Source organism: Arachis stenosperma, chromosome 2 (genome assembly GCF_014773155.1).
Source record: "Arachis stenosperma cultivar V10309 chromosome 2, arast.V10309.gnm1.PFL2, whole genome shotgun sequence".
Classification (NCBI taxonomy): domain Eukaryota; kingdom Viridiplantae; phylum Streptophyta; class Magnoliopsida; order Fabales; family Fabaceae; genus Arachis; species Arachis stenosperma.
The window spans coordinates 53,271,436-53,281,934 of record NC_080378.1 but is presented as its reverse complement, the minus strand read 5'-3'; the positions used below and the strand labels follow the sequence as shown (position 1 = coordinate 53,281,934).

At 45.7% G+C, this 10,499-nt stretch overlaps 1 non-coding gene across 1 annotated transcript; it reads right to left on the bottom strand.

The window, feature by feature from the left end:
- Nucleotides 1-597: 597 nt before the first annotated feature.
- Nucleotides 598-705, bottom strand: LOC130963980 (small nucleolar RNA R71). Its single transcript, XR_009080095.1, has one exon. It is a non-coding gene; the product is annotated as a small nucleolar RNA R71 (small nucleolar RNA).
- Nucleotides 706-10,499: the final 9,794 nt, after the last annotated feature.

The following is a 10,499-nucleotide window of genomic DNA, read 5'->3' as shown; positions in this document are numbered from 1 at the left end:
TCTCTATACTGTGACATAGAGGATTCCATATTTTCTTGTTCTCTTCTCTTTCATATGAGCAGGAGCAAAGACAAAAGCATTCTTGTTGAGACTGACCCTGAACCTGAAAGGACCTTGAAGCGAAAGCTAAGAGAAGCTAAGGCACAACTCTCTGTAGAAGACCTAATAGAAATCTTCAAAGAAGAAGAACCCATGGCAGCCGAAAACAACAACAATGCCAACAATGCAAGGAAGGTGCTGGGTGACTTTACTGCACCTACTCCCGACTTCTATGGGAGAAGCATCTCTATCCCTGCCATTGGAGCAAACAACTTTGAGCTTAAGCCTCAATTAGTTTCTCTGATGCAACAGAATTGCAAGTTCCATGGACTTCCATTGGAAGATCCTCATCAGTTTTTAGTTGAATTCTTGCAAATCTGTGACACTGTCAAGACTAATGGGGTTGACCCTGAGGTCTACAGACTTATGCTATTCCCTTTTGCTGTAAGAGACAGAGCTAGGATATGGTTGGATTCACAACCTAAAGAAAGCCTAAACTCTTGGGAAAAGCTAGTCAATGCCTTCTTGGCAAAGTTCTTTCCACCTCAAAAATTGAGTAAGCTTAGAGTGGAAGTCCAAACCTTCAGACAGAAGGAAGGAGAATCCCTCTATGAAGCTTGGGAAAGATACAAACAATTAATCAGAAAGTGTCCCTTTGATACGCTTTCTAAATGGAGCATCATAGGTATTTTCTATGATGGTCTGTCTGAACTGTCCAAGATGTCTTTGGATAGCTCTGCTGGAGGATCTCTTCATCTGAAGAAGACGCCTACAGAAGCTCAAGAACTAATTGAAATGGTTGCAAATAACCAATTCATGTACACTTCTGAAAGGAATCCTGTGAACAATGGGACAAATCAGAAGAAAGGAGTTCTTGAGATTGATACTCTAAATGCCATATTGGCTCAGAACAAAATATTGACTCAGCAAGTCAATTTGATTTCTCAAAGTCTGTCTGGAATGCAAAATGCACCAGGCAGTACTAAGGATGCTTCATCTGAAGAAGAAGCTTATGATCCTGAGAACCCTTCAATGGAAGAGGTGAATTACATGGGAGAACACTATGGAAACACCTATAATTCTTCATGGAGAAATCATCCAAATCTCTCATGGAAGGATCAACAGAGACCTCAACAAGGTTTCAACAACAATAATGGTGGAAGAAACAGGTTTAGCAATAGCAAGCCTTTTCCATCATCTTCTCAGCAACAGACAGAGAATTCTAAGCAGAACCACTCTGACTTAGCAACCATGGTCTCTGATCTAATCAAAACCACTCAAAGTTTCATGACTGAAACAAGGTCCTCCATTAAGAATTTGGAGGCACAAGTGGGACAGCTGATGAGCGGATAATTTTTACGCTTTTTGGCATTGTTTTTAGTATGTTTTCAGTAGGATTTAGTTAGTTTTTAGTATATTTTTATTAGTTTTTAATTAAAATTCACTTTTCTGGACTTTACTATGAGTTTGTGTGTTTTTCTATGATTTCAGGTATTTTCTGGCTGAAATTGAGGGACCTGAGCAAAAATCTGATTCAGAGACTGAAAAGGACTGCAGATGCTGTTGGATTCTGACCTCCCTGCACTCGAAGTGTATTTTCTGGAGCTACAGAAAACCATATGGCGCGCTCTCAACGGCGTTGGAAAGTAGACATCCTGGGCTTTCCAGCAATATATGATAGTCCATACTTTGCCCAAGATTTAATGGCCCAAACCGGCGTTCAAAGTCACCTTCAAATTATCCAGCGTTAAACGCCGGAACTGGCACCAAAGTGGGAGTTAAACGCCCAAACTGGCACAAAAGCTGGCGTTTAACTCCAAGAGAAGTCTCTACACGAAAATGCTTCATTGCTCAGCCCAAGCACACACCAAGTGGGCCCGGAAGTGGATTTTTATGTCTTTTACTCATCTTTGTAATTCTTAAGCTACTAGTTCCCTATAAGTAGGACCTTTCACTATTGTATTTTCATCTTCGGACATCTAGTTCTTAGATCAGATCTTGGTTCTTCTGGTTCCCTCTCTGGGGCCAAAACCAATGATCACTCTTGTTCTTATGTATTTTCAACGGTGGAGTTTCTACACACCATAGATTAAGGTGTGGAGCTCTGCTGTACCTCGAGTATTAATGCAATTACTATTGTTCTTCTATTCAATTCCGCTTGTTCTTATTCCAAGATATCACTTGTTCTTCAACTTGATGAATGGGATGATCCGTGACACTCATCATCATTCTCACCTATGAACGTGTGACTGACAACCACCTCCGTTCTTCCTTAGATTGGGTGAATATCTCTTGGATTCCTGATACACGATGCATGGTTGATCGCCTGACAACCGAGCGCTCGCCTGACAACCGAGCCAGCCATTCCGTGAGATCAGAGTCTTCGTGGTATAGGCTAGAACTGATGGCAGCATTCAAGAGAATCCGGAAGGTCTAACCTTGTCTGTGGTATTCTGAGTAGGATTCAATGATTGAATGACTGTGACGTGCTTCAAACTCCTGAGGGCGGGCCGTAAGTGACAGACGCAAAAGAATCACTGGATTCTATTCTGGCCTGATTGAGAACCGACAGATGGATAGCCGTGCCGTGACAGGGTGCGTTGAACATTTCCACTGAGAGGATGGGAGGTAGCCACTGACAATGGTGAAACCCTTGCATAAGCTTGCCATGGAAAGGAAGAAGAAGGATTGGATGAAGACAGTAGGAAAGCAGAGAGACGGAAGGGACAAAGCATCTCCATTCGCTTATCTGAAGCTCTCACCAATGATATACATAAGTATCTCTATCTTTATCTTTATGTTTTATTCATCATCTATACCCATTTGAGTCTGCCTGACTAAGATTTACAAGGTGACCATAGCTTGCTTCATACCAACAATCTCCGTGGGATCGACCCTTACTCGCGTAAGGTTTATTACTTGGACGACCCAGTGCACTTGCTGGTTAGTTGTGCGGAGTTGTGATAAAGAGTTGAGATTGCAATGAGCGTACCATGTTGATGGCGCCATTGATGATCACAATTTCGTGCACCAAGTTTTTGGCGCCGTTTCCGGGGATTGTTTCGAGTATGGACAACTGACGGTTCATCTTGTTGCTTAGATTAGGTATTTTTCAGAGTTCTTAAGAATGAATTCTAGTGTTTCAAGGTGATGTTCTTATCATCACCAAAGCTGATTGATTATCATCAATTTAGCTCTTGAATGCAATGTCCTGCTGAAGCTTGGCTATTCATGTCTAATTCCTTTAGACTGAAGCTTTAGACTAACATTGCATGATTCTTGGAATTCTCATTAAGAATTTTGATACCTTTTGTTCCGAGGGTTACCTGAAACGTGCAGCTCGGTCTTCCGGCAAGGCCCGAGGTGGTGGGTCTGAGACCCGAGCTGGTTGTGCTGAACGGCGGGGGGTTGTACCTGCAATGACACTCCGATGCTTAAGTTAGCATGGGTCCAAGCAGATATTGAGTAGAATTAGAGTATGAGTTATACCTGGGTGCTCCAGTGTATTTATAGTAGTTGGCTGTGATCATCCCTGGATAAGATATTCTTATCTTATCTTATCTTTTGGGAGATTCATCTCTATCTTTGCGGAACCGCCTTTCCCAGGCCCTTTCGGCCTTTAGGTTTTGGGCTTAGTTCCTTCTGATGGGCCTTTCTTTGGCCTGTTTGTCCGAGGTCCGACCTCGAACGTGGGCCTTGGGTCGAGGTCGGGCCTTCTATCAGCTTTACCGAGTTTGGAGAGCTCGGTCAGGGTATGAACAGTGCCCCTGCCCGAGTTCGTCTTTTTTCGGAAGGTCGAGCTCGGGCATAGTAGTTTTTCAAAATTTGAAAACGGTCGTTTCAGCATTTATTGCTTGTTACCGTTTCTTCCTCGATTTCCGTGCGGCGCTCTGTGGAGGCTTTATTTATTTGCCCCTTTCTTCATTTTTCTTTGTTTATTCATCACTTCTTTTCGAGCATCTTCTCTTCTTTCTCTCTGTTCTTCGTCTTCCATTTTTTGTGCGTTTTTTCAGAGTTCTTTTCTGCGCCGCCGTTTTTCCTTTCGTCGGAGCTCGTCGCTTTCTTCTTTTCCAGGTTTGCTTTTTTCGCTTTTATTCTTCGTACGCTTCTTTTTTCTGATATCTTCTATGCCCGGGTTGCCCCGAAAAGAGGCGCCGCTATTGCTTTGTATGTGTGTGTGGGGGGACTCTTTTCTCCGATCCATTTTTGTTATTCGAGTTGCTGCCTTTGTGTGATTTTTGTCTTGCTGTTGTATTCTTTCTTTGTAGGCAAGATTTTTTTATGTCTCGAAAGGTGTTTCAAGCAATGTCGACCAAGATTCCGAGTGGTCTAGGTTGGGTAGATCCTGCTCCTTTAAGGGTCCCGTCTGTTGTAGATTCTGAGTATCTGATTAGGTTCCGTAGGGAGTGTAGTATTTGTGAGAACAGGGAGTCTGAGCGGGATTACGAGTTAGCAGCCCCGGAGTCCGAGGAGAGGGTATGTTTTCCGCCATTAGAGAGTTCCGAGAAACTTTTCTTCTATGCTTATGATTGTTTCTTCTCCAAGCTAGGTGTCCGTCTTCCTTTCACCGACCTGGAATCCGAGGTCCTTTGGTCTTGTAACCTTGCCCCTACACAACTCCATCCGAACTCTTGGGCGTTCTTAAAGCTTTTCCAACTTTTGTGTCAGATTTTAGGCGTCTCCCCTTCTGTTTCTCTTTTTTCTTATCTGTTTGTACTGACGAAGCCGGGGTCGGGTGCTGGGAAGGTGTCCTGGGTTTCGTTTAGGGCTAACCAGGGTAGGAAATTTTGCACTTTGTATGATGAGTCGTTTCACGATTTCAAAAACTATTACTTCAAAGTCCGGGCTGTTGGAGATGTCCGACCTTTTTTCTTAGATGAGAGTGGGGAGCCTTCGTTTCCTCTTTGTTGGCAAGAGAGTGTGGTGTCGGTTAAGTACACTTTCGAGAGTCTAGATGAGGTGGAACAGGCTTTTGTTGGTGTGTTGAGCAGTCTATGGGGTCGGGCACCTCACTTGGATACGAAAAAAATGTTGGGAGATCCAAGCCTTCTCCGTTCCGAGTTAGGTAGTTCCCGACCTCTTTTTGAGATTTCATTTTCATATTTTGACTTTGTTTTGATCTTTCTGTTTGATAACCTCTTTGTTTCGTTTCTGCAGAGATGTCTTCTCAGGCTGATTCTATGAAGTTTCTCCGTCGAGCGAAGAAATCTGCGGCATCTCGGAATATCGAGGCTAAAGCTTCTCCCCGACCTTCTCCGCAGAAGACTACAATTGGTGTTCAGACTCGGTCGAAGACCATTCCGGTCCCTCAGTTCCGAGCTATAACTCAGGATCCTCCGACCTCCGGACCCGGTCAGCTTTCCCTGACCTCGACCTCGGGTCCTCCCCCCAAGAAACAGAAGACTTCCCGAGAGCCTGCTGGTTTCAATGACAAGGATTTCGATGCTCTCGGTTGGGTTGAGCAGCACATTCTTCCTCAGACTTTTATTTCTACTGATGATGCGTCCATGGAGCATCACTTTCAGTATATGGCGCGGAGTTGTGTTCGGATGGCTAGCCTTCATGCCGCCATTGCTCGGGAGTTTAAGAAAGCTCCCCTTGGGGCGACCAGCTCCCGACTTGAGAAGGCCCGGTCCGAGCTTGATAAGGTTAGTCAGCTGAAGGATGCTAGGATTGCCGAGCTGGAGGAGTCTTTGGAGGAAGAGAAGACTAGGGCTACCGCGGCTGTGGCGGTGGCGAAGACGTCTGAGGAGATGGCGAGGGTGGCGACGGAGAACTATACCAAGCTGTATGCTGAGCTTGTGGAGACGAAGGAGAAGCTGCAATCTGCTCGGGATGACTTTTATGAGCTGGAAGATAATGTGGCCAAGGGTATGGATGCTATGTTTGTGAATTTGAGGGATCAGGTCCGGGTTCTTGCTCCCGAATTGGATCTCAGTTTGTTCAGTACGGATAACATGGTTGTGGAGGGGAAGATTGTTCCTGCCCCTGTTGAGGATGAGGTTCCGATGTCCGACCCCAAGGCTCCGGTGTCCGACCCCGAGGCTCCGGTCGTGAACCCGACTTCACCTTTGGCCGAGGATAGAGTTGGTATGGAGGTTCCAAGCGATGGTGCTGTTCCTGCAGTCCCGATATCCATGTTTCAGCGAGGTGTTGATGCGGAGTCTGGAAAGGGCCTTGATCCTCTGTAATTTTTTGTACTTTTTGTGCTTTTGCCCGACCTGTGGGCTTTTTGTTTTTTGGATGTTTTCTGCAAACATTTTTGGACACCTGTTCTGCTATTTTAGCTACTCTTGTAGCTTTATTATGCCATGCTTTGTGTTTCGATTGTCTCGTTCCGCTTTTATGCTTTTTAGTTGTTCTCGGGTAACAACTTTTTAGCTAGCGTTTTGACTTCTCGCTTTTTGCTTTTTTAGTTGTTTTTGGGTAACAACTTTTTAGCTAGCGCTTTGACTTTCTCGCTTTTTGCTTTTTAGTTGTTTTTGGGTAACAACCTTTTAGCTAGCGCCTTGACTTTCTCGCTTTTTGCTTTTTAGTTGTTTTTGGGTAACAACTTTTTAGCTAGCACCTTGACTTTCTCGCTTTTTGCTTTTTAGTTGTTTTTGGGTAACAACTTTTTAGCTAGCGCCTTGACTTTCTCGCTTTTTGCTTTTTAGTTGTTTTTGGGTAACAACTTTTTAGCTAGCGCCTTGACTTTCTCGCTTTTTGCTTTTTAGTTGTTTTTGGGTAACAACTTTTTAGCTAGCGCCTTGACTTCTCGCTTTTCGCTTTTTAGTTGTTTTTGGGTAACAACTTTTTAGCTAGCGCCTTGACTTTCTCGCTTTTTGCTTTTTAGTTGTTTTTGGGTAACAACTTTTTAGCTAGCGCCTTGACTTTCTCGCTTTTTGCTTTTTAGTTGTTTTTGGGTAACAACTTTTTAGCTAGCGTTTCTCGAAGTCCTGGTTCTTTGCCAGCTTCTTTCTTGGGTCCGAGTTTACTCTCGGACATCGGGATCCTTGAGTACCCCTTTGGTCAGGTCCGACTTCGTTGTTTGGTCGGCCTTTTTTAAGTTATTTTTGTAACTTCTTTTCTATTTGGCTTTTTGAGCCATTTCAGAGTTACTTTTATAACTTCTCACATTAATTTGAACCTCGTCGCTTCATCTTTGCCGACCTCGTATGGCCTTTGGCAAATGATTTTTTGCGTTTTGCCGAGCATAAATTAATGCGCCTTGGTGGGGTACTTTTTAGGATATGCTTTATAACGAGAAAGAGAAAATAAAGAAATTTGATTAGTATTAAAAAGAAGAATATGTATAAAGTGTTTACCCTTTTGACTAGGTCGGGTGTCCTACTTAACCGGGTGTCTCATTAAAAAACCCTCGTGGGGAAAAAGAGTACACCTCGGGTTAAGTTATTCTAGCTGTAGTATCGTCTTAGGTTACAGGCGTGCCAGGTTCTGGGCAGCTCATTGCCTTCTAGGTCGGATATCTTGTAGTAGCCTGTCCCTAAGACTTCTGTTACTTTGTAGGGCCCCTTCCAATTTGCGGCTAGCTTTCCTTCTCCCGATTTTTGTGTTCCGATGTCGTTTCGGATTAAAATCAGGTCGTGAGTGGAGAAGCTTCGTTTTATCACCTTTCGGTTATATCTGAGGGCCGTTCGTCGTTTTAAGACTTCTTCTCTGATTCGGGCTCTTTCTCGGACCTCGGGTAGGAGGTCGAGTTCTTCCCTTTGTGCCTGAGGGTTACCTCCTTCGTTGTAGAAGATGGTTCTGGGTGATCCTTCGTCTATTTCGACGGGAATCATTGCCTCCATTCCGTAGGCTAGTCGGAATGGGGATTCTCCTGTTGTAGAGTGCGGGGTTGTCCGATATGCCCATAATACCTGGGGGAGTTCATCGGCCCATGCCCCTTTGGCCTCTTGGAGTCTTCGTTTTAACCCGGCCAAGATGACTTTATTTGCGGCCTCTGCTTGTCCATTGGCTTGCGGGTGTTCGACCGATGTGAACTGCTGTTTGATTTTTAGCTCGGCCACCAAGTTCTGAAAACTTGTGTCTGTGAACTGTGTTCCATTGTCTGTTGTGATGGAGTAGGGGACTCCGAACCTCGTGACAATGTTTTTGTATAGGAATTTACGGCTTTTCTGAGCCGTAATAGTGGCTAAGGGTTCAGCCTCGATCCACTTTGTGAAGTAGTCGACCCCTACTATGAGGTACTTGACTTGCCCCGGTCCTTGTGGGAATGGGCCGAGTAGGTCGAGTCCCCACTTTGCGAAGGGCCATGGTGCGGTGATGCTTATGAGGTCTTTGGGCGGTGCTTTGTGAAAATTGGCGTTTTTTTGGCAGGGGGGCATATTTTCACAAACTCTGCCGCGTCTCTTTGCAAGGTCGGCCAGTAGAACCCGGCTCTGACTATTTTCTTGGACAGGGCCCGGGCTCCGAGATGGTTCCCACACATGCCTTTGTGGACTTCTTCGAGGACGCTCTTTGTTTCTGTGGTCGGGACGCACCTCAGGAGGGGGTTTGAGAATCCTCTTCTGTATAATACGTCGTGGATTAACGTGTAGTTCTGGGCGTCTTTTGTAAGCCTTTTAGCTTCTTTTCTTTCGGCGGGGAGAGTTCCCGATTTCAGATAGTTGAGTATGGGGGTTATCCATCCTTGTTGTTGCCCGGATATATTTAGTATTTCTTCCTCCCTTAACACGGAGGGGGATTGTAGAGTTTCTTGGAGGAGACTTCTGTTGTTCCCTCCGGGCTTGGTGCTAGCAAGTTTTGAGAGGGCGTCTGCCCGGGCATTTTGCTCCCGGGGTATGTGCTGGATTTGTATTTCCGGGAAGTGTCGTAATTGCGCCTGTGTTTGGTCCAGGTATTTTTTCATAGTAGGGTCTTTGGCCTGGTAGCTTCCATTTACTTGTGATGTGACGACCTGGGAGTCGCTGAAGATCGTGATCCTCTTTGCTCTGACCTCTTCGGCTAGTTTTAGTCCCGCTAGTAGGGCTTCGTATTCGGCTTGGTTATTTGAGGCCTGGAACTCGAATTTTAGGGATAGCTCAATCCATGTTCCTTGATCGCTTTCGAGTATAACACCGGCCCCGCTTCCTGTTTTGTTTGAGGATCCGTCGACATACAGATTCCATGAGAGTGGGGTTCCCGGGGTCTCAGTGTATTCTGCGACGAAGTCGGCTAGGTATTGAGATTTTATGGCAGTCCGGGCTTCATAGTGGAGGTCGAACTCGGACAATTCCACTGCCCATTGTAGGATTCGTCCTGCCATGTCTGTCTTTTGTAGGATGTGTCTCATGGGTTGGTTTGTCCGGACTTTGATGGTGTGGGCTTGAAAGTAGGGGCGGAGTCTCCGAGCTGTGAACACTAGTGCATAGGCGAATTTCTCTATTTTCTGATAGTTTAATTCGGCCCCTTGTAGTGCTTTGCTTACGAAGTATATGGGGTGTTGCCCCTCCTCATTTTCTTGTATTAGTGCCGAGGCGACTGCCCGATGTCCGACCGACAGGTATAGTACGAGCTCTTCCCCTTTTAGAGGTCGGGTTAAGATTGGTGGCTGCCCGAGGAATTCCTTGAATTCTTGGAAGGCCTTTTCGCATTCCGGGGTCCAAGAGAAGGGTTTCCCTTTCTTTAGGAGTGAGTAGAGAGGGAGTGATCTTATCGCTGATCCTGCCAAGAATCTTGATAGGGCGGCTAGTCTCCCATTTAGTTGTTGTACTTCTTTGACACACGTCGGGCTTTTCATATTGAGTATTGCTTGGCATTTGTCCGGGTTTGCTTCGATGCCTCTCTGAGTCAGCATGAAGCCTAAGAACTTCCCGGCTTCTGCGGCGAAGGTGCACTTTGTCGGGTTAAGTCTCATGTTGTGTTTCCGGAGGGTGTCGAAGATACTGCTGAGGTCGGCCACCAAGTTTCTGTCTTCTTGTGTCTTTATTAGCATGTCGTCGACGTATACCTCTAGCTGTAGCCCGATGTGTTCTGAGAACACTTTGTTCATTAGCCTCTGGTAGGTTGCCCCTTCGTTCTTCAGCCCGAAGGGCATTACTACGTAGCAGTAGTTTGCCCTTGGGGTTATGAACGAGGTCTTTTCTTGGTCGGGTCCATACATCGGGATTTGATTGTATCCCGAGTATGCATCCATGAAGGAGAGGTATCTGTAGCCCGAAGCGGCATCGACTAAGGCGTCGATGTTCGGTAGTGGATATGGATCTTTGGGGCAGGCTTTGTTGAGATCCGTGTAGTCGACGCACATCCTCCATTTTCCATTGGGCTTCTTCACTAGGACCACGTTTGCGAGCCATAGGGGGTACTTTACTTCCCTAATGAACCCTGCATCTAGTAGTGCTTGCACTTGTTCTTCTATTGCTTGCATGCGTTCGGGCCCGAGCTTCCTGCGTCTTTGTTGGACAGGTCGGGATCCCGGGTATACTGATAGCTTATGGCACATCAGGTCGGGCTTATGCCTGGTATATCGGAGGCTT